At 42.6% G+C, this 25,295-nt stretch overlaps 1 long non-coding RNA gene across 8 annotated transcripts in view; it reads left to right on the top strand.

Annotated features, from left to right (window-relative positions):
* The window catches only part of LOC118240711 (uncharacterized), a 58,734-nt gene that overhangs the window by 18,304 nt on the left and 15,135 nt on the right, over nt 1-25,295 (top strand). For 5 of the 8 annotated variants that reach the window (XR_014119753.1, XR_014119751.1, XR_004775584.2 and 2 more), the window contains one exon: nt 6,036-6,124. The exons of 2 other annotated variants lie outside the window; for them this stretch is intronic. This is a non-coding gene — a long non-coding RNA (uncharacterized LOC118240711). Of the gene's footprint in view, nt 1-6,035; nt 6,164-25,295 lie in introns of all 8 variants that reach the window. One more of the 8 variants, XR_014119750.1, reaches the window with a different exon arrangement.

Genomic DNA, 25,295 nt, shown 5'->3' with positions numbered 1-25,295 from the left:
ACTTTTTTGTACCATCTGCACCTTCTCTCTGGCTCTCTATTGCTCTGTCCTTGTTTCCAGCCTTTCTATCTTTCTTTCTATCTTTCTATCTTTCGTTCTTTCTTTTCCCCTTCTTCCTGTACCTATTTTAACTCTGGGTGCTTGCTGTGGAGAGGAGCGCTTGCGCTCTCTCTCTCTCTCTCTCTCTCTCTCTCTCTCTCTCTCTCTCTCCCTCTCTCCCTCTGCTGCATACTTTACATTCAACGACGCACCACTGCTACTGCCCTGTGACCGAGCTTCCAAATAGCTCTCTTTCAGTTGTCCATTCTCTCTCTCTCTCTCTCTCTCTCTCTCTCTCTCTCTCTCTGACAAACACACACACACAACAACACACACATACACAAGCACACACACACAGACACACACACAGACGGTTCTCCTGGATTTTCTTGTGAGCAAACAACTGCCAGATGAGGGCCAAAACCAGTTCAGTGCCGTTCTCCTCTCACTTTGACTGCTTTCTCAGAATGTGTGTGTGTGTGTGTGGGGGGGGGTGTGTGTGTGGGGGGGTGTTGTGGGTAGCGGGTGGGATGGGGCAGTTGCTTTTCGTGAGACGGTGGCACTTTCTCCCTTCTGCCCCAACCCATGTCATCCCTCCCCTGGATGAGGAACGGTGACAAACGTCTTGAGTCATGGGCCAACGTGCTTATGGTTTCTCTTCATTTCAAAGCTTTGTTTAACCTGGTATCTTCAGACCCCAGCTGTGCACATGTCAGAAGCTCTTTGAGAATGTTCAAAGAGAACACACATGCTCACCAACAGGAGAAACTTTAAATGCTAAAAATATGGTCTGTGCAATGAGGACTTAAAATTTTACATTTAGACTAAACCACTTTGGCTCAAACCACCATTTGTTCCATAAGAAACAGAATTTTTTATCAGTGATCAAAAAATGAGACCATGGCAGTAGAAAGACAGAGGAGACACTGAAGTCTGTAGTCATAGTGTTTCAGAGTGGCTCAAAGCTTCAGACCATCCCCTCAGTACCACGTGCTGTGAATGTAATCCCCCAGGTCTGTAGGCTAAACGAAAAGCTAAATGGTTTTTTGTAGTAGGAGTGTGAGGTTACAATGGGGAGAGTGGCTTTAGAGAAACCTGAAGGTGTGTTTTTAAATGAAATATTTGCAGGACAACTGCTTTCGCAACGCCGAACTGCAGCCCAAGGTCACATTTTATTGGGAGAGCTGTAAACTTGCCAGTATTAACTCAGTTTTAGCTGGTCCGACTCACCACCCATGTTAGATTGGCTTTTCGCACAAAGAATTTTACTGATCAGAGTAAAACAAAAAACAACAACAACAAAAAACCCTCTCGTTTAACATCCTAGACAACAGAGCATTTTTTTTTTCCCTTATTAAAAATAAAATGACCTACTCAGATATTCATTTCAGAATCTGTTTGCATGTTTCCTGGCAAAAACCCATTGAATTTGTTTTTACCCCACTAATTCTCTGGGTGTGGAACTTTATTACTGGTGAGGCTGAACGCTGCTCTTCTGTCATTCATTAGTTCTGCGATACAGACTGATGACGTTGACAGACGTCTGAAGCCCGTTTCCTGCGTCCAATACACCTTCCTTGTCTTCCTCTTCCTTTAAGAGAGTGGAAGTGCCACTACATTAGACGCAGGACTGAGTGGTGTCGCCCGTGCCTGTGAAACTCAGTGTCCTGCTCTGTTTCAGGCCTCACTTACCCTGTGCCTAGCGCTTCACTTTTGGCTTAACAGATGGGGTCCAAATGCATTTGACCCCATGGAAAAATGATCCCATCCCACAGATGTGACTGAGGGATGGAGACATTCATAGGCGGGGTTGACTTCTGCCTGGACTCTGCGTTCTTGTGCCTGGACCCTGTGCTCTTGTGAGTCAATGGCACAGTCCAGCATAAAGACCCAGTACTGGGCATGGTTCAAATGTTTTTACAGACAAGTGATGAATGGGTTAATTTAATGATGCCACCTGCCATATGCTGCTATATGCAGCAGAAAGATGGGCGTGCGCGTGCGCGTGCGCGTGCGTGCGCATGTGCGTGCGTGCGCACGTGTGTGTCTGTGTGTGTGTAAAGCTTTTTCTTATTGCCTTACCTCCTTTTTTCATATGGATAAATATTTTGATAAGTTGTTTTTCGTATTAGCTATTTTGTATGCAACAGTAGTTTGTGTGCAGTTGTGTGTGTGTGTGTGTGTGTGTTGTATGTGTGGGTGTGGGTGTATTAACTAATAATAATTACATGTTCATCTGTCCCTATCTATTTGAAATCTGCCTGGTAGATCTTTACGCCTCTCACCATACGCACACGCACACGCACACACACACACACACACACACACACACACACACACACACACACACACACACTGCATCTCAGTGTAAAAGGATAAGTTCACTTGTGCAGCTTAAGGGAAAGCCAATACTCTGTGGCTACATTAGGAAGAGTAATAAGTGCTTTAGTTCATTTTATCTAGCCGGTAATTGGGGAGTGTTGTACCCAGATCCATAACTCACATGATAATTGTGCAAACACATATCTTGATAATAATTATAGCAATAATTAGACTAAAAATAAGTGCTGGATTAGTTTTCATTGCCAATATTACCAGCAGTAGTAGCTGACATAAAGTAAATCCTTGCCCAGTGCAGATTTTTTTATTAGCAGAACAGAGACTAATCTGCCCATTGGAAACCTATTGGTATCAAGTTTATACCTGGGGGATGGTTATTGTTTCTATCTTTTCATCTTTGCTTGTAATGTGTAATCATAGCACAAATTTAGCAGATGTCCACAGTGAGTGGTGATTGTACAGTGATTGGTCAGTGGTGATTGTACAGTGTACAGTGAGTGGTGATTGTACAGTGTTCGGTGGGTGGTGATTGTACAGTTTGTGGTGATTGTACAGTGTACATTGAGTGGTGATTGTACAGTGTACAGTGAGTGGTGATTGTACAGTGAGTGGTGATTGTACAGTGTACAGTGAGTGGTGATTGTACAGTGGGTGGTGATTGTACCGTTTACAGTGGGTGGTGATTGTACAGTGAGTGGTGATTGTACAGTGTTCAGTGAGTGGTGATTGTACAGTGTTCGGTGGGTGGTGATTGTACAGTTTGTGGTGATTGTACAGTGTACAGTATGTGGTGATTGTACAGTGGGTGGTGATTGTACAGTGAGTGGTGATTGTACCGTGTACAGTGGGTGGTGATTGTACAGTGAGTGGGGATTGTACAGTGTTCAGTGGGTGGTGATTGTACAGTTTGTGGTGATTGTGCAGTGTACAGTATGTGGTGATTGTACAGTGAGTGGTGATTGTACCGTGTACAGTGGGTGGTGATTGTACAGTGTACAGTGGGTGGTGATTGTACAGTGAGTGGGGATTGTACAGTGTTCAGTGGGTGGTGATTGTACAGTTTGTGGTGATTGTGCAGTGTACAGTATGTGGTGATTGTACAGTGAGTGGTGATTGTACCGTGTACAGTGGGTGGTGATTGTACAGTATGTGGTGATTGTACAGTGAGTGGTGATTGTACCGTGTACAGTGGGTGGTGATTGTACAGTGGGTGGTGATTGTACAGTGAGTGGGGATTGTACAGTGTACAGTGGGTGGTGATTGTACAGTTTGTGGTGATTGTGCAGTGTACAGTATGTGGTGATTGTACAGTGGGTGGTGATTGTACAGTGTACAGTGGGTGGTGATTGTACAGTATGTGGTGATTGTACAGTGAGTGGTGATTGTACCGTGTACAGTGGGTGGTGATTGTACAGTGTACAGTGAGTGCAACATGCTTTTTGCGGAGGTGCTGGAAGAATAGACTGAGCCGGCGTGTATACTGAGCTGCAAGTGTGCTCTCGTGTTTGTGGTGTGTATGTGCACGTGTGTGTGTGTGTGTGTGTGTGTGTGTGTGTGTGTGTGTGTGTGGGGCTGTCGCCTCTCCTCTTCCCTTTTCTGGCCTGGTTACACAGGGGGCAGCTATAAAAAGAAAGGACCCTGTCAGCTCATGATTTAGCTCTGTGCCTGCACGACCACAGGCCTGAAAGATACGGGCCAGGGGGCCAACTGAGTTTACTAAACTTTCACAGGGGACCAAAATAGACCTACTGTGTGTGTGTGTGTGTGTGTGTGTGTGTGTGTGTGTGAGTTCCTGTGCATGTGTAGGTCTGATCGTAGGCCAGTGGGTGAGTTTGTTTTCAATTTGTACGCTCTCGATCATGTTGTGAAGCCATTCATTTTCACGGCCTCCTAAGGCATTGCTGCCATATGCTATAGCCATGCTTTGCTCTTACTGGGGAAGGAGAGCCCATTACGGGTCGATGGGTGCCCCAAACACCGGGAGAGAGAGGCAGACAGAGTGAGCAGCAAATATCGGGGGGCGGTGGGGGGTGATCAAGGACCAGGAAACTGGGGAGTGAAATAGACAGAGAGAGAGAGAGAGAGAGAGAGAGAGAGAGAGAGAGAGAGAGAGACTTCCCTATACCTGCCCCGCACAACAACAAATCACAGCAACCTTGTTGTACAGTTCTGTGGAGGCCTAGGTCTATACATGCTTACTGCTCAGCTCTTGGGTGTAATGTAGTCGACTGTGCTATTACTGACATGGACATTTCCTCAGTCAGTCCACAGTTACCGTTATCAGACCGGTGCCAAATTAATGCTTCCTAAGGAGAATTCCACAATTAGACTCCTAAAAGTGTGTCAGAATTCAGTTCTAGAGAGATTGCTAACCTTATTAGAAAGATATTAATCTGGCAGAAAAACAAATTGAACAAATTTTAAACAAATCTGCAATCAAAGCAAACCTTACTAACAAGCAAAAAATAAAATAAAATAAAAATGGTTTGATAAGAAATGTCAAATTTTAAGAAAATGTAAGAAAAGCTATCCAATCATAAACATTGAGAACCACTCGAGAAACACTGAGAAAATATTGTGAAACACTTAAAAAATACAAGAACATTTTTAATAAAATTAGCAAGATTGCTGAAAATTCTATTCATCAAAACAAGTTCTGGGAAATATGGAAGAGTTAACACACATCAAAAGCACGATATACCAATACAGAATAGTTTTACATAGAAAACTCACTTTGAAAATTTATTCAAGGAATTTTCATCAAAAAATCTTACAGGCATCCAAAACATGTATGAACTAAATTAAACCCTTTCAAATCAGCCATCAAATATAACTAAAAGCCCCTTGATCATGAAATTACCCCCCAAAGAATTGGCAGATACACTCCAGATGCCTAAAATGAAAGAAGGCACAGGGCCCTGACCGCATTAGTGCTGAGATGGTGAAGAACAGCTTGCCTGACCCTTTAGTAAGGGCCTTACTAAAACTCTTTAACTAAAACTCTTTAACTAAAACTCTTTCTTCAAGATGGCTGCTTTCCTGAAGCCTGGAACATGGGGTTGATATCCCCAATCTATAAGAGTGGAGACAAATTTGACTCCAGCAACTACTGAGGCATCTGCGTGAGCCGTAATCTAGGGAAGCTTTTCTGCTGTGCCGTTAATACCCAGATACAGGCCTTCCTTACAGAACAGTGTCTTGAGTAAGAGTCAAATTGGATTTTTATCAAATCAGCCAAACTATGGATTATATTCACACCCTACTCACCTTAATCAAACAGCATATACACCAAAACATAACAGAAAAGTATTTGCAACTTTTCAAAAAAAAGATTTATATCTGGCACACTGGACTATTTCATCAAATTGTAACATTTGATGTAGGAGGTATCTGACATCATCAAATCTATAAGTTTGAATAATAAATCCAGAATAAAACTTGGCAACAAAAGAATAGAATACTTTATTCATTTACATTTACATTTTACTCAGGGGTGCAGAGTGAGACAGGGCGGCAGCTCGAGTCCAACCCTGTCCAACATTTATATAAGTTGGCGGTCTCACTGGAACAATCTGCAGCCACTGGACTCACGCAGAGCAATACAGAAGTAAAATATATGCTCTTTGCAAATGATCTGCTGGTTCTGTCCCCCACAGAACCGGGACTACATACAGCAGCAGCTGGACCTGCTGGAGCAGTTCTGTCAGAACTGGGCCCTGAGAGTCAACTGGACAAAATCAAAGTGGTAATCTTCCTGAAAAAATGTTAGGCCTTGAGAAAGCAGGTACCTTTTCAATCAGGAAATGATGTTCATTACATCATGATTACCTCGAGCCGAAAAAAAAATCATGAAAGGTTTTTTATGAAATTAGAAATAAACATTTTTGATAGCATGTGATAGTGTCATCGCACTTGTCGAGCTGTATAAAAGTGAGGTATGGGGTCCACTCAGTAAACATGCCTACACTAGATCGCACAAGCATCCCACAGAGTCCTTGCATGCTGAATTCTGCAAAATTATAATAAAGTTTCAAAGAAATTAACTAATGTATGTAGAGCAGATTTTGGCTTATTTACATTGATTTTTCCCAGTAATTAAATATCTTTAAAGTTTTGGCTGCATCTAAACTTCTAAATTAACATACAACACAATATGAAGCATTTAGAACCCAAGAGCCCAGCCCTAAAACAAGCCCCCTGTATCAGCTGGTACTGAGATAAACCAGCCTACTGACCCTTATCACACAGCAGCCTCAGTCCAGTCTGAGTTAACCAAATTCCCAAATAAAGCAGAGGCCTATCTGGAACACTGGGACTACGACACCAAAACTCTAAATTACAGATCTATCAAGCCCTAAACAGAGAATATGAGTTAGCAGAATATCTCTTCACTGTTAGCAGCACATTCACATCAGCAGAGACAGATCAATATCAGCAGAGACAGCTCCTTACCGAGTACAGGCTGTGGGTCCACAATCGGGCCACAGAAACAGGAAGATACAAACAGTCCTGGTCCAGGGAGAAATAACTGTGTGGTCACTACGAGAGCAGTGTGGATAAGACAGAACAGCACTTTCTCCTCCGTTGTGAAAAATTCAACAAGATTAGCCAAAATTTCACAGTAAAACTCAAGAGAATGTGACATTTGCCACCAATCTAAAAAAAAAAAAAAAAAAATCATTGTCCTTGGAGAAGGAAACACATCATCTCTTACTGCAGAAATATGTGGCAACATGTCACATACCTGAGAGACAGTGAATAATGCACTCTACACCAGTACAGCCACCATACCTCTCACTGTATATAATAATTATCTATATCCTGTTAATATATTGACTGTTATTAGGCAAGGCAAATTTTTATATAGCACCTTATACAGGGTTACAGTACATGCTTTACAAGTACAGGCTTTATATTATATTATCACAAAAAAATCTAGTTTATTATCATTTATTGTCACATTTTTACTTTTATTATTATTTTCTTAAGAGCCATTATCTAAAAGCACTATTTTTTATTTCCACAGAATATGTTCAGTTTCAAACTTTATTTGCTTTGGCAAAATTGTACCTGACACAGACATGCCAGTAAAGCTACCCTGAACTGAATATTGAACGGAGAAACAGAAACAGAGAGGGAGGATGATAAAGTCATCGGCAGGGTGGCTGATCACAGGCTGCATGTGATCATGAAGCCAATCACTGGTAAACCAACTAGTGGTCTCCACCGGGCCAACGACGCAGGTCTCTGAGCGCTTGGGGTGCATGCGAGCGCTCTCAGCCCAAACCCCCAGCCAATGGCTGGGCTCAGAGAGGACAGCTTGACTGATCCCACACCTTCTGCAGCTCCCCGCACTCAGGAGAATGTTAATAGCACTCTGCGTCTCTGCGTCCTGCCTGCGCGCTTCCACTGACTGCAGTCCCACAGCACCCCAGTGGAGCGGTCTCGCTCGCGCACACACACACACACACACACACACACACACACACACACACACACTGCGTACACACACATATACATGTATGCACACTAACTGTATACACTCATATGAATGCCAAAAGTTAGGGGCAGACCTGTATTATTTACAATAGCAACGGGCTGTTAATGTGCTTGTCATTCACACCCAGTACAGGGGTCTCCCGGTTCCTCACTGCATCTGCCCCTGACCGCTCTGTAAACCCATATGCAAAAGTCTGTATGAACCCAGTGAGAGTCACACACTATATCTATCTCAGGAGTGATCGATCGATAGATAGATAGAGAAGTAAAGAAAGAATACAATATGTCAAATACAACATTGTGAGTGTGTGAGGATAAGGGGAATATATAATTTTGTAAATCTTTATTGAATATTAAAGGCACATGATATAAAATTCATGAAGAACTAATATATGTTTCATGATAACCAACACTTTTTTTATATCAGAACAGACCATCATCACCTTTTTTCCCCTCACACGGATACCTTCCTAATTACACCCTTCTGGATTACAGACAGCGTTTTCTTACTTATTCTTAACTTTCCTTTCAGTCGTTTAATATTTCTGTGCTTGTGTTCCTTAACGAAGAGCCTTCTCTGTCCAGGGCTCCTTTCTGGAGCGCGTGCTGGTGCAGTCACACCACACCCAGGCAATGCAGCTGAGCAGTGCAGTGGCCAACAGTGGTGCACATTCCCACATCAGTGCTGCACTGGACGGGAACTTCATCATTGTCACGTGAAAGCGCATGAGATAGTTAGAGTACAGTGTCTCGCACACCGTGGATCTGCAATCTGCCCATGTTGTATTGCAGGGAGAAAGAGAGAGAGAGAGAGCAAGGGGGAGAGTAAAGGAGGGAGAGAGAGAGAGAGAGAGAGAGAGAGAGAGAGAGAGAGAGATGGAATGAACGAAAAGACAAATGAGAGTTTCAGTGCTGTCACTTTTGTTCAGCTTTGTGTGTTTGGCCAGTCATTTATTACAGACCAGTGGCTGTGAGTTACACAAGGAAACAAGCAGTAATGTTTCAGACACTCTGATGCGCTCTCTCTCTCTCTCTCTCTCTCTCTCTCTCTCTTTCTCTCTCTCTCTCTCTCCATGAGGAAAGCCTCTCCTTATGAGACTCATTCCATGCACTCTGGTCAGAATGCTGCTCCTGCAATGCAGTAAGCAGGCAGAGTGCATAGATGGAAAGTACTCCTCACACACTCTCTCTCACACACACACACACACACACACACACACACACACACACACACATATGCTTTATTGGCTGAAGACAACTGCTCAATCTTCTGGTTTATCAACACTTTAACAGTGACAGCCACTGTCACTACATGTGTTTTTAGATTTGTAAAATCAGAAATATCACTCTTCCTGTTATTCCCAAAGTGATTGTTTAGCAGTGGCTTTAAGTGTTGAGTGTATGTATGTATGTATGTATGTATGTATGTATGTATGTATGTATGTATGTATGTATGTATGTATGAAGGTGTGCATTTGTGTGTTTGAAAGTTCATATTACTTTTCCTCAGTAGCAGTTACAGCAGCAATTTCCAGCGATCAGAGGTCTGGCTTCCCTAGTCATCAGTCATGGTAAAGGAGACTAGGTGGGAAGCTCTGAGGAGCTGTCAGTAATATGGACCGTCCCCCGATCACTTCATTAATCTCCGCCTCCTTCCCTCCTCATCTCCCCAGTCGCATTGTCCCTGAGCACAAGCAAGTCCAGGTCTCTGCCACTGTACCAAGCTGGTTCTGGGAATGGAGCCAAAATGGACGGACGTGCAGTATACCACGAGTTTCAACTCCAGTTAAAAATGGACAACTTAAAATAATATATTGGACAGAAGAAGAGATGAAAGTGATGACAGAGGAACAAAGGAAAGATCAGCCGCTCCTTTGTCACCTCGTCTTGGCGACAGCCACGGCTTGGCCGTGTTGCCCTGCTGCCTGTGCCCCCACAATGCCCTGCTGCTCCTTGAGTAGCATCGTTATTTAGCTTTCTGTCAACGTATTGGCAGCCACTTCTACTTTCTTTGCCACTGTGCAAACAATCTGTCTTTCACTTACTCCATTCTTTCTTTTTCTTTCTTTCTTTCTATTCACAGACACAGATTATACATTATACTTTTATACATTATACACAGACTATAGATTATACGTTTCTCTTTTTCTCTGGCACTGCATCAAATGGTACATAAACACACATTTGAACTTAAGTTTTCCTTTGTTTGTTTGTTTTTGCTACATTACCATGTTGGCATAAGACACTCTTAGTAATCAAAATTAACAGTCTAAAGCCAATTATAAGGACATTAATTAATTAATTAATCAGCCATGCCTGCAAATGCATGAATAGTCCCCAAAGCTTATTACTGACTGTTCTCTTTTGGAGTAGCTAAACTTATACACAGGGCTTAATTTCTGATAACTGATACCTTCTAGAGCTGAGTGGGTTTCAGTGTTAGACAGACAAGTGGATATTAATCATTTTATTCATGTTAAGCAGCTATTAATTATAACTTTTAATGTAGTAGCACAGGCTAACAAACCTTGCCTTTTGAAACAAGTTTATGCTTTACATTTATGTTAGCAATTCTTTTATTGTTTATCCACAACTGTTTAGTTGACTGTGATAAACACAGAACACCAGGGACTTGCAGAGCTTCCTGGAGCTGGTATTTTAATATTGCTACTTGCTCCCTGCTGTATTGCCTGAAAGCCAGCAGGCTGGGGGGTGTTTCATGAAAGGTTACGTGACACTTTTTAAATACACCTAAATGCAATGCAAAAGCAAAAAACAGACTATATCCAGTTACACAGTAAATGGTTCCAGTAATCTTTCCAAAGTGGTACAAACAGGAAAGTGTTTGCTCTATTATTGGGAATTCACTAATTTGATCCTGATGACGCTACTGTCATTCCATTGTCGGGACTCCAGTGAGGCAAAACTGGCACTGCTCTCTGTGATACTAGCCAATAGTGCACATCTGTGTGCTTGAGCTTGCTGACAAGGGCAGTTAGTGCTTTCCTCCAAGTGCATTTAGCTGCCCTGTATCACCTCATGGGCAGCAGTTCAAAAAGATGTGGTGTTTGGCACAATGTGTCTTGGAGGAGTCATATACTCACCTGAACCCTCCAGGGTTGTGGTTTGACAGGACAGTGCTAACTAGCTGACATGTGGGAATTGGCATCATGACTAAACATTAGGGAGAAAATAAATTCCAGTCACAAGGTTTCAGCTCGACACATATTGTATGGGTATTGTTAGTTTTCACTCGTACATTAGGAATGTTTGGAGCTTGTAATCCCCCATAAAAACATCAGAGGGGCATGTGCACAGATTAAATACAGTGCATAAGGAAAGTTTTCAGACTCCTTCAAGTCTTCCACATTTTGGTAAGTTTTAGTCATCTTAAAATTCATTCTCATTTCTCAAACTCTTTGCTGATCATCTTAAAATTCATTCTCATTTCTCAAACTCTTTGCTGATCAATATAGACTCATTACTCCCAATAACAAAGCAGAAACAGTTTTTGGAATGTTTGTAAATTTATTAAGAAAATCAAACTGAAATGTTAAAGCACCTTTGGCAGCAATTTAGCCTTTAGTCTTGGCACACCATTCAGTTGAGGTTTTTTCTCCATTCTTCTTTGCAGAATAGTTCAAGATCAGCAGGTTGGATGGGGAGCATGAGTACACAGCTATATTCAGGTTACTCCAAAGATGCCAGACTTTTCCCAAAGTCACTTCCGCTTTATTGGTGGTATGCTTCAAGTCCGTGCCTTGTTGAAACATAAACCTTTATCCCATCCTGAGATCTTGGGCACTTTGGAAAAAAGGCTTTCATCCAGGACTGCTCTATATTTCTGTGCATCTATCCTCTCATTTATCCTGACTAATCCCTTGGTCTCTGTCATAGAAAATCATCCTCACCCCATGATGTTCCACCATTGGGTTGGACTGTATGGGTGGTTGAAGGTATTAATGATGTGTTCCTCAGTGCTTGGTTTCCTCCATACATGCTACTTGAAATTGTGACCTAATAGTTCAATTTTATTTTTTTAGACCAGAGGATCTTGCTTCTTATGGTCTGAGAGTTGTTCAGGTGTCTTTTGACAAATTGCAAGAGGACTCTAATTTGTCTTTGAGTGAGGAATGGCTTATATCTGGCCATATAAAGGCCTAATTGAGTCTAACACTGATGGTTGTCCTTCTGTAAAGTTCTCCCATCGCCACAAAGGAACCCAGGATCTTTCATAGTTACCGTTGGGTTCTTGGTTACCTGTGTGTCCAAGGCTCTTCATTCCTGATTACTCAGTTTGGCAGGCTGGCCAGATCTACTAAGACTGATGGTGGTTCCAAATTTCTTCCATTCAAGAATTATGGAGGCTACCATGCTCCTGGGCACTTTCAATGCTGCAGACCTTTTCTATGGGCTATTCTCCCATGGACAATTTTATGGACAATTTTCTCATGTCATCATTCATCTGTGTGTGCCTTTCCTAATGTCCCATCACTTCAGTTAGGTGCAGGTGGACAATAAAGTTCTAGAAGTATTTGAAGGACTGATAATGGAAGCAGGACATTAAATCATCAAATCACCACCAACATAAAAACAAGCCATCAAGGAATTGGGCTCATTGAAGGAAGGGAAAGCCACAGAGCACCATGTTTGGGCTCATGCGTTTTCTCCCTGCATTTCATTAGCTTACATACAGCTTACATTTTGCACATCATATGCAGTGCACAGAGCTGGGTTGGGACTAGCCATACCGAGCTGCACAGTTCTCTGTTTAGGCAAACTGCTCATTTTCATTAACATGACTGATGAAGTCATGGTATATTGTTCGCCTCCTATTGATGTGACTCAGATTGAGTTTAGTGTTAACCTAATGCTAGACCCACTGAGCGGTGGTACATGTTGAGTTGTAGCGTGGTTCACAGGCACGTTTCACTGTGGCGGAGATTTTTGCAAACTGCTACATCCTATTAGGCTTCATTATAATAGGATTGTGTCTTATAGTAGGATGGTGTGTTTAATTTGCTTCTGTGCCTTTGTCTTTCCTTTTTGTAAAATATGGAGAAACATGACAGACGGGTTCCTTATCCAGGATGTAACCCTTTAGTAAGGTTAACCTCAGTAACAACAAACCACACGTACAAAGAAAATAAAATATATAAAAATAAAGAACAAAACTAGTCACTTCAAAATATGCCTGATCAGCACAACATGCTGTGAGAACATCACCACCAGGGACTAATCACCCACCCTCACAGAGCACGCAGTACCTACACATAAACAAAAGTGAAAAAAGAACACACAAAATAAACCCCAAATGACTAAATAACTGCAACTTACACCAAGTAAATACTAAAATCAGCTGGTTAAAGCAAATGTAATTTTCTGTTTATTGTACTTACCTCAGTTAGGCTTCTAAACAAGATCAGAGGTCTATAAATGAAAAAAACAAATGAGGACAAATAGAGTAAAAATGAAAATGCAGATCTCTGAAGCAGTTAAGAAAATCCAGTTACAGAAAAGTAACAGTCTGAGAGAGTCAAAACAGTCCACCCAGCTCAATAAACAGCTGCATCATGGAGAGAAACTGAAATCAGTTCCACATTCATATTCATTCCATCTCCACGTGGACAAAAACGTCTGCTTTGTCACCATAAAGGACACAAAATTTTATTCTTGGGAGCAGACTGTGTAGGACTAACACAGCAATAGTATATATTACAACCATCAGTATTGTTTATAAAATGAAACCATCAACTGATTATACCCACACACCAAGGAGAGCTCTCTAATGGATGATGCTATCAGCTGCTATGCTCAGATTAAACTGCAAAACCAAATACCACAAACTGAGAAACAATAACGCCATAAAAAAGAAGGTAAAGTTTAGCTCTTTGACCAAACATGTATCTGAAACGTAGTGAACACAGCCTGAGGTCTATACAACAGCTCCAAAGCCAGGCACAGTGAATATACAGTACAGAGGGACAAATGAAGTCAAAAGCCAACAAGAACAGACTACATAACAAGCACTTCCCATGAGACAGGCCAGTACCAAGACATGGCAAGGCTTCCCAGGTGCAGATGTTCAAGTGGTGCCTATCTGGATCATTTATATAGAGAAGTGTGACTGTATTATTCTTCCTTGCAACTGTATCACATTTTGGAGTAACAAACACATCTTCGTAATATAAATGATAAAATAATTTATTTTTCAAATGTTTATTTGAAAGCATTTAAAATGTCAAGTGCAATGCAAAAAACTGTAGTTTCCAACAACAAAAAAAAAAAAGCTGACTCCAAAACTAGACAAGTTACATCCAAACAGAGTAAATATCAGACAGTGACATCTGGTTTGTATAGTCCAGTCCCAAATATACAAACATATAATGTAGAAAATATACAAATATTTAAAAGAATAATGTATAAACACAATTTATATATTAATACATTATAATATAATGTATTACATTATATTATAATATACATGTATAACATTAAATGAAATAATTAAATTATCATTATCAACCTAATTGGCTTTTAGTATGATGCCAGATTGGTTAGCAATGCTGACTGGCAAAATAAGCTGAACTGGATGTGGCATACTAGAAAAAGATAACCCTTGCCCTCCCACAACTGGACACCTCATCATCTCCAAAACACATTTTAAAGCCTACACTATATGGACAAAAGTATTGGGACACACCTCTTTCAGGTGTTTCATTCAGTCTCTTCGCCATAGGTGTATAAAATCAAGCACCCAGAAATGCCGTCTGTCTTTACAAACATTTGTGAAAGAATGAGTTGTTCTAAAGAGCTCAATGAATTTGAGCGTGGTACTTAAATTTGATGCAACTGTTTCAATAAGTCAGTTCATGAAATGTCTTCCCTTCTAGATATTCATTGATCAACTGTGAGTGATATTACTGATAAGTGGGAGTGTTTAGGAAACACAGCAACTCAGCCACTAAGTGGAAGGTTATGTAAAGTTACAGAGCGGGGTCGCGAAGTGCTGAGGAGCATAATGTGTAAAAGTCGCCAGCGCTCTGCTGACTCAATAAGCGCAGAGTTACAAACCTCCTCTGGCGTTAACTAGCGCAAAAAGTGTGCAATGAGAGTTTCATGGCATGGGTTTCCATGGCTGAGCAGTTGCATGCAAGCCTAACATCACCTTACACAATGCCAAGCATCGGATGGAGTGGTGTAAAGCATGCCGCCACTACACTCTGGAGCAGTGGAAACATGTTCTGTGGAGTGAAGAATCACGCTTCTCTATCTGTCACTCTGATGGACAAGTCTGGGTTTGGTGAATGCTAGGAGAATATTACCTGCCTGCCTGCATTGTGGCAACTGTAAATTTAGGAGGTAGGATGGATAATGCTATGGGGCTGGCCTAGCCCCCTTTCCTCCAGTGAAGGGAAATCTTAATGCTTCAGTATTGCAAGACATTTTTTGGCAATTATAGGCTTCCAATTTTGTGGGGCCAGTTTGGGGAAGGCCCTTTTCTGTTCCAGCATGACTGTGCCCAAAGCAAAGACCGTAAAGGCATAGTTGGGTGAGTTTGGTGTGGAAGAACCTGACTGTCTTTAATTGTCCCGCCCTGCCCTGTCCTCATCCCCACCCAACCCCTTTGGGAAGAACTAGATCAGAAATTGAGAGCCAGGCCCTCTCGTCCAACATCAGTGTCAGTCCAAATGCACTACTGGATAAATTGGCAAAAATCCCTACACCCACACTAAAATATTGTAGAAATCTTGTGCATCTGATGCCAAGGGAAAAGAAGGTGGATAATCTGACCTGTCACCATGCTGAAAGCTGCAGATAGGTCCAGCAGCATGAAGATCAACAACCTGGCAGTCTTGCTTTTCATAACTCCACCATACTGGAACATTTTACTATGATTCATGCTCATCTTAAACTGAATTCCATTTTTTTCACATCAAAAAGATTTTTAAAATGTATTAAGTAAAAGACTGAAATATTGCATCTACATAAGTATTCAGAACCTTTGTAATCTTTTGACATACTACTTCTTTCAAGCACGTTTATAAATTCATTGGAGTTCAGCTGTGCCTAACTGAATTGATAGGACATAATTAGGAAAGGCATGGACACAACTCTATAAGATCTCACAGTTGGTGAAGCCAACCAAGCCCTGAGGTCAAAATAATTGGCAGTAGAGTTGCAAAACGAGATTGTGTCAAGGCACAGATCTCAGAAAGGATCCAAAAAAGTTTCTGGAGCATTTAAACTGCCCAGGAACATGGCAGCCTTCATCATTCTCAAATGGAAGACGATTAGAACAGTCCTCCTTGATCTAGCTGCCCAGCCATGCTGAGTAATTGGCAATGAAGTGCCTTAGTCAGACAGGTAACCAAGAACCCAGTGTTCACTTTGAATGAGATCCAGAGTTCCTTTGTGAAGATGGGAAAACCTTCCAGATGAACAACCTCCAGACTTTATGGTAGAGTGGCCAGATGGAAGTCATTCCTCACTAAAAGAGTAGAGCCTACATGGAGCTTGACAAAAGGCACGTGAACAACTCTCAGACCATTAGAAGCAAGAGCCTCTGGTCTGATGAAGCAAGGATTGAACTATTTGGCCACAATTAACAGTGCATGGGTTAACCTGTGCACTGGGCATGAAACTCATTAATACCATTACTATAGGCAAACAGGGTGGTTGAAGAGAAGATGGATGCAGAAAGTGTAGAGCAGGCCTTTGTGAAAACCTTTCTCAAGGTTTAACAAGACAATGATTCTGTGAACGTCCTGGGACCTTATTTATAAATGGTGTGTACACCCAATAACAGGTCTGAAATGTGTGTATGAAACCACCTGCACAGAAACTGCGGTTTATAAAATACTTTGTTAAAAATCGGGTGTGCAATTACTAAAACTTTGACCCATGCACAGAGCCAAACGAAACATTTATAGAGTGAGAATTGATGACACCCTGGGGTAAAGTAGGGAATTGCAGCAAAATTTGCAAATCACTTGCAGCAAAATTTGCAAATCTTGACACAGTTCATATTTAAATGCAGCTCCATAATTACTGCATATAGGCTACTTATTCATGAAAAGCATTGGAGACTAAACAGTATCTTGTCTGATGTTTCTTGAGGGTTTTTTTTTTTTGTAGGCCAGTTAATTAGCCTGTTTCTCTGCATTCATATTTACTGCTCCAAATAACTATTTGCAGCGTTCAATTTGTTAAACCCCTATCTGAATAAAATTGCAACGTGTTATGGCTTTGTAATAGTGTAGATAATTGCAGGCTGTAAACAGCCTTAAAACAATTGCACATATTAACACAGGCTAGAAGGGAACTGGCATTGTTTATGACGCAGTGTTTTTTCTTATGCATTATTACAAGACCACATCAACCAAATAACATGTTTTAGAGACCACAAGGTTTTTCTAGTCAATGATGGTAACTGGCTAAGAAGCTGATTTGGATGTCCAAGGCCGCTGATATTCTTACACGGTGGGTGAATAGTCCAACCTCAAAGCACAATTTGCAGCAATGTCTGCTTTCCTAAAAGTAATCAACTGCAATCCTATTGCTGTAACTCCTGCAGGCAACAGCAGTTACTCCCTTAAGCATTGGTTCTAAACCCCCTTTTGGAACCAAAATGGTGGAGCAGAGATTCTTTAATGACTCGTCAGCTCTAGCGCGTTCTATTGTGGAGCGCAGCACTGGGATTCTAAAATGCAGCTAGTCATTGTCATCACTATCTCGCTCAATACTGAACAGGCCAACGCATATTTAAGTATTCATAAGGTAATTTGCATTGACCGTTTAAAGATATTTATGGGTGGTAAAAGGGTGGGATATGAATCTCATTTACCTGCACACGTTTTCAAGAAGTGATTTATAAAGAGGAAATGGTGTGCAGATGTGCATACTTAAGATTTAATAAATCTGAATTTTTCCAGGGTGTACACTTTCACACTGGAATCCATGCAGGGTTTGAAAATGAGGCACATGGAGTGATCACACCTGAACCCAACAGAGCATATCTGGACAGACCTGTAAATGTCTGCTTACTGTCATTCCCCATCCAACCTGGCTCAGCTTGAACAATTCTGTCATGAAGAATGGGAGAACCTTCTAACAGAAAGGTGTGCCAAGCTTAGAGGGTCATTCCCTGGAAGACACTGTCATTGCTGCCTTTAACCAAATATTAAGTGGTGGGTACGTAAATGGAGTAATTCCGTTTTTTATTTTTAATACATTTACAAAAACATTCCAAAAACCTGTTTTTCTTTATAATTCTGGATTATCTGCAGTTGATGATGAGAAGGAAAGAGCTGAATCCATTTTTATGAGAGTTTAAAACATGCCTAAATATGGAAGACTTGAAAGGTTCTGGAAAACTTTCCATATGCACGTTCCATATTCTAATATCCATCTGCCTCCCTCTGAAGACCTTTTTAAGCATCTCAGAGTTGGGAAACAGTTTTAAACAGCTTTAAAAGGTAATGCAAATGTAGTAATAGTTTTATGCATAGAAGTAAAAGTAACTTATAAAGAAAGCATCTACCTTCACCAGGATTTAGGAGATTTAGGAGTTCCCAGGTGCATTCAAGATGTGCGCACATTCCAATGAAAAAGATATGTTTGTAAGTGCTTAACCTCAACAAGCTTGTTGAGGCATGACATTAGGTTAGAAATTGAACACGTTTGGTGACTAACCAGGATGCAATCAGTACATTGGCAACTGAGAAAATTTTGGCATCTGAGAAAATGCGACTTTGGTTTAACGATAATATGAATCTGATTTCTGAGCACACTAATCAAACTATGATGACTCATATACATAGATGCAATCTTTTCTCCATTACTCAGCATAGTGTTATGCACAATTGCAAAATGCTAAAATTTAAATCGATTAAACCAATAAATACTTACTTTTTTATTTTGGTAATTGATGTTTTAGCCTATATCTTAAGTTAGCCTTAGAGAATCATAGTCTGCACACACAAATACAAGTGGGGCCATGGTTTTAATTTTTTTCATCATCAAGAATGTTGTTGCTGTCTGGTAAATGAGGTGTTTGACTGATTGTCAATGTACATGAACAGAACCTGCATACATTAGCCAGTGTTATCAAGCTAGCAGACATAGATAATGGACACCAAGGCATGAAAGAGCAGCCTCATTTGAACAAAATGTCAACAATTTCTCAGACTTTGCAGCCAAGCATGTCAGGAGGAAAACATGTATAAACTTATATTCTAGCAATGTAACAATAGGGTCTTTGTACATTACTGAATGCCTTCTCATAGTTGAAATGCATTTACAAAAGAGATGCAAGGTATTGCATAGATATGAAAGTCTCAAAACCCAGTCTTTGTGGACAAATACGTCAGAAATGAATGAAGCACAATAGCTTTCAAGCAGGCCTCATGAATTCAATGCATTTTTTCTCAGCAGCAAAACAAATAAAAGAAATGGCATTCTAGCCTCTTGTAAGAGATTCCCTTAAATATACCGGCCATGAACATTTGCATGGAAAATACTGTGCAGTTAATGGTGGTCCAGCAAAAGTAGACTTGCATCGTTGTATTTTTCGCAGCAAATGACAGGACTGTAACATGTGACAGGAAATATCCCGGTTCTAACAGTTTTTCATCCTGCATTAGCTAGGTCTTCCTCCAAGGAATACAAAGCAATATGCACCACTATTCTTGATAATTAGTTATACATCTGCCCCACACCACATCTTGTCTCTGGAAGTAATAACCTATATTCATACTCATCGTGAAATTTTAGATACATGCGCATGTGGGTGTCTAGGGCGGGATGTTGTCATTCTGCCTCACTTTCCAATGTAGGAAGCCTACTGAACACTGATAGATGTTCCTAATATAGCCGCATCAGTTCATGGGTAGGGCTATAGCCTCGGAATAATGATGCGAGAAACTCCCCAGGTGTGACATCAGTGCAGCCCCTAACCTTATGAGATATTACGATATCAAAAATAGACTTCCATGCATTTTCCCCTTAGCTGGAGTTAAAGCCAAAGCAGATGTTAATACAGCACTTTCCAAACGTGACCCATCGATTCCTCTGTTTCCCTGATTCTCTCGCCTCTCCCAGAAGTGCTTACGCATTGCGTGCTTCGGGGATGCCAGTACGTGTGACATCGTGTGGCTTAGCAAAGAAAAGGACCGATAAAGTGTTATGTGCTCATTTCCCCAGCGCTTGAGCAACACTGTCCCGTAAACCTCGCCCCCCACCCGGCCTTCTCCTCTTGCTGTGCCATTCCTCCTGTTTCTGATGTGGGCGATCACCACCAGATCCCAAGAAGCGTGGAACAACATTCAGCCTTTCAGCCTCCTTCTCCCACCTGTCTATATCACTGTGCTACAAGCCCACTGCACCAGCAGCTCAGGCCGACATGCATGCGCACCTCCCCCCCCCACCCCCAGGGTGTGACACTTTTTCCACTCCCCGTCATCCGAAAGGCCACGGCTGATGCAGCTCTTTAGCCGCCACGCTAAAGACATACGGCCTCTTCAGCTGACTGCGGTATTCTTCAGCCATAAAGATCCACTCTGCTCCTCTAGACACCGCATAAAACACCCCCCCCCCCCACCTGACACTCCCATCCCTGCACCCAGCACGTCAGCTCCTGCCCCTCAGCGGGGCGCCAGCCGTCTGCCAGAGCGTGCGCGAGGCCTGGGGTTGCCAGGGGCTGGCCTCGCGACACGGGTGTCAGTACTTGTGGGGAATTTTAGAGCTGGCTCGAGGCAGGGTACCGTGACTCTGTCCCTCAGCCTGAGCCTCTGCTATCGACGGCCCTAAAAACATTATGTCCCCAGATTTGTGGAGAGTTAAGTCAGCTTTAAGAAAAGTGTGGGGGGGTTGTACAAGTTTTAGTATCCTAAATTGTTGCTCCATCTGTGTCACCTCAGTCATCCTCGGGACACTCCCCTTTTTTCTCCCCACAATGCTCTCTCTCTCTCTCGCTCTCTCCCTCTCTCTGTCTCTCTCTCGCTCTCTCTCGCTCTCTCCTGCCGCTGCTAAATGGTAAAACCCTTCTTTCTATTCGTTACATTCCAGCGGAGCAGATGAAGAGGCTGTCTGTGTTTTCGATGCTCTCATCATTAGAAAGCCTAAAGCCTGCCTCTCTCTCCTGCCGAGGGAGGGGCGGAGCTTGGGTTTGGGCTTAACACATATACTTCACTTAAATGTGTCATGCAGGCGAAATTTATGGGTCTGGCCTATCAGTGGTGCTGTAAGGTTCACAAGCTGGTATTTTGTGCAGCTGTTTTATTCGCATTCTCCTGTATTAGCAAATCCCTCGCTGTCAATGTGGACCCTTAAAGGGTTCAACAGGGTTTGATGTAGATTTTTACAAGGCATTACTTGGTTGTAACACTGGGCAGTGCTATAGGAGTGATGACCCACAAGACTGCCACTGGGTCACATAATGTATTTGTGATGTATGGGAGTAAGATGGTTCCAGAACTTCTGTTCTGATGGTCTATTTAAAGTGAGAGCTTGTTTAATTGAGGTCAGAACTTTTATATTCCATTTGAGAATGCTGGAATGTGTGGTGGAAGGGCCAGCCGATGTTGACCATAAAAACCTGCTGCTTCAGGTTTGCTTTGTCAGACATGGAACGATGAATCTCAAAATAAGGAGCTATAGGAGGGGCAACTTTATTCAGCTGTGATGAATTATACTTGTCATACAATGAGTGTCTAGTGCATAGCCACATACACTTGTGGTGTGTGCGTGTGTGTGTGTGTGGGTGGGTGGGTGTGTGAGTGAGTGAGTTTGAGTCTGTGCATGCATTCCTTTTAGTTAAACAAGCTACTCCTCACCAGACGTGCTTACATCAAAGTCATAGAGAGAAACGTAAAGTAAAAATATCTTCTTTTCAGTACAAGAAAACAGTTCATGATAAACGTCATCTCGGCTGTGTGTGTGTGTGTCTTCGGGAGCATTCTGGTCATCTTGGCTTTTCAGTATATTTTGAAGAGAATTGAGCAGACCAGTAACAGGAGTGCGAGCAAGTTTGTTGCAAATTTGCATGTTATAGAAATACTGCACACCTTAAATAATTAATTTATGCCAGACTGAAGGGATACTTATGACTGTACTGTCACCTCCTTGTCATTCAATGCATCATATTTTGCCACTGGAAATATTCAGTTTCATTTTTTAAAATTAAAATACAACCTTCTATAAAAAGCAGTGTGCCTTTCACAAACTCATAGGCTGATTATAGAGATCATAGGCTGGGTCTGAATACTTTTGCAGATGAATCAGACCACTTCAGCAATGCAGATGTTCATTTAACATTGGCGATTCTGCTGTGTAGTCATTTTCGACATCAATCAAATTATCATTCCTACACAGAACACTATTCGCTGTTCTGTTTTACTTAATTGGTCCCCCAAGATTTCAGCTTCTGGTTTGTCAGCAAGTAGTCTGCCTGCCCCTTATAAAGCTCTCTCTCTCTCTCTGGGGCCACTGCTAATTTCTTGATTCCCATAATTGATAATTTATGTTTAAACGGCAAAAAAGCTTTGGCGTTTTTAAGAGAACACCATTTCCAATTTGCAATTTGGCCGGCTTCCAATTAGTCTTTTGAGGGGGGTCTCGCATTGATTAAAGCGACGATGTAACGACTGGCTGACGAGGCCGGATCTCATATACTCTAATCTCGTCTCTTCTCCCGCCAGCTCCCCCCTGTACCCACGTGTGCGCTCAATTCTCCCCCATTCCTTCCTTGGCCTCCTCGTTTTTTATATCGCTGCCCGGAGCAAGTGAAGGGGGCCGTAATGAATGTCAGGCGAGGGGCGTTAATAAATTAGCCACGCGTGTATCTCTGTTTATTAATGGCTGCAGTGGCAAATCCAACCCTCTTTAATGCATTTCACTTAGTGTTGCTTATGAGTGTGTTTCATAAAACATGGCAGCTTCTTACACGCTTTTTCCTGCGTTGTGATTTATTACTTACACGAGTGCACGCGCACGCCAATCCACATGGACTCGCACTCACACCCACATGCTTAACAGCTCAGCCCAGATGTTTCCTGTGAATACGCGTTCACGTCGGTGTGTGCGCGTGCATGCGTTTGTGCTGTGTAGTAAAATTACGCCGTTGCAAGGACTCCCTCAGCACCCATAAGCACGGCGTTTCTGCTTGTACATTAATATTTTATTCATACATTACGTCACCGACCACGCAACATGCAGCCACCCGTGTTTCTTACAAGCGTTGACACTGGACACTGTGCGTAAGTTTCACCTCGGTCATCTCCATGCTCGTGCTCCCTCATGTCGAGAACAACAACCTTTGTCACTCTGTCACTGTGCTCCACTCCCAGCGAGCAAACCCGCGTTGCACGTTAGCACGAATGAGGACGCTTCTGTGCTTTCACTGCTCAGTAAGACTCGCCCAGGGCCCTGACCTCAGCCTGACACCTCCGCCCCTCCCCATACAAATATACAGCGGTGTTTTTCCTGCGGTTGTATCCTCAGGTCATTTGTTGGAGCTCAGCAAGCCTGGAAGCACAGGCAGGAGAGAGAGGAAGAAAGATCAGAGCGAAAGAAAGAGAGAGAGAGAGAGAGAGAGAGAGAGAGATGATGGAGGAGAGTGCAACTGTACATCACATGTGTTACTAGTTGTAGCTGCATGGCCCATGCCCTGCTCTTCATGTAAAAGTGCTCCCTGTGCGGCAGGTGCCAAATTGATCTCTCTTTCTCCCTTGAGCTCTTGCTTATTGTCTCTCTCTCTCTCTCTCTCTCTCTCTCTCTCTCTCTCTCTCTCTCTCTCTCTCTCTGTCTTCCCCACCTCTCCGTCTGCCACCTCCTTCTCCCTTCACTGAAGGTCGGTGGCTCCCGTTCTGCTGAATCTGCTAAACTCAGACGATGGAGAGATACAGGGAGAGAGAGGGAGAGAGAGAAAATGAGGGATAGAGGGAGAGAGGGAAGGATTAATGGAGAGAGAGAGAGAGAGAGAGAGAGAGAGAGAGAACAGGAGAAAACCAGTGACCCAGCTGCCACTGACAGCCATAAAGCAAACGCAGAGTGACAGGTGTCGCCCGACTCTTCTGTCTGTCTCGCGCCCGTGTGTTGATCTGGAGTTTATTGTTCCGTGTCACGTTTCAAGGTCGCCCTTAACACGGCCGCAAGGAAGCGTCCTCGAGGGGCGTCTCCGGGCCATGTCTCGCCCCGCCGGCAAAACGGAGCTGCGATGATTGCCGCTGGCAGTACTGCCTACCCAAGGAGCCCTCCAGCTGGGGAAGGGGCTAAATCTAGCCTGTGGTCCCACAGAGGCCTGCGTGGTCTACATACGCCGGCGCCACGCTGCTGCATTTAGAACAATGGGCTGGAGAACTAGATCAACTGGAAAGGAAAGGCCACCCCGGCGCAAGGTGGGAAACGGAGCAGCCGCTGCGGTCCAGGGAGCCGCTCGGTCACATGATTGGCAGCTCAGAGGCAGGCCACATGACTGGTATCAACGACTTGGGTCAAACCGCAGGCTTCGTTTTTTATTTCCAGACCCAACCTACCAACCACGTTATTTTTTAACTGAACTGTTCAGGCTTTCCACCTCCACCACTCCATGAGACGGGGCAAAGCCTTCCTAAAAGTGAATGTGGGCTTCGGCAAAAAATGCACCTCAGCTGCTGCACATTTGGCCAGTAGAGCCGGCCAGTGTAGCTTCCACGTAACCAGGGGGAGAAGCCCACCCCGCCACTGCAACTGTGCTCTGCGTCCACTCCAGTCAATGCGAAATGGATCCATCATGGAGTCCCACTGGGCATCTGACAGCTAAAACACAAATTAGCAGGACACCAGCGAGCATCGATTCCTCTGCTGGACGATGTGAGTGCAAATGTCACGCACATCTCTATCGTCTCTCCTTCTCCCCCTCATTATTATGACCTTGAACTTGTGGTTTATAATGTTCTGTAAGGTGACTGTAGGCTTATTTTTTAAGGACTGGTAGGTGCATGAAATATAGTTTCAGCCTCGGTGGTGAGCTTTAAAGAGGCAAAAGAAGATTCCGCTGATTGTGTATTTGTGTATGTGCGTGACTGTGTGAGTGTGAGCGCATTTAGTCCTTAAAGGAGATAAGATGTCTTCATAATGAAAAAGGTAAGAATGTTTTGGCACATATGCCTGTTTTGTTCTTGTTGTTTATTTGATTTTTTTGTATAATGAAAAATGCAGTGTGTGTGTATTGTAATGCTTGTATAATGAAAAATGCAGTGTGTGTGTGTGTGTGTGTGTGTGTGTGTGTGTTTGAATTGAAGAGGGAGACGAGGCCACTGCATGTATATTAGCCATAAAGCAAATGCAGTTATTAGTTTGCATGTTATTAAATGTATCAAAGTTCATCAATCTTGCTTAGCTAACTTTAAAAAAACACCACATCACTTAGGACACTG

This window comes from Electrophorus electricus, chromosome 24, assembly GCF_041902795.1.
Source record: "Electrophorus electricus isolate QZ-2024a chromosome 24, ASM4190279v1, whole genome shotgun sequence".
NCBI lineage: Eukaryota > Metazoa > Chordata > Actinopteri > Gymnotiformes > Gymnotidae > Electrophorus > Electrophorus electricus.
This window is presented reverse-complemented; position numbering and strand designations above follow the sequence as displayed.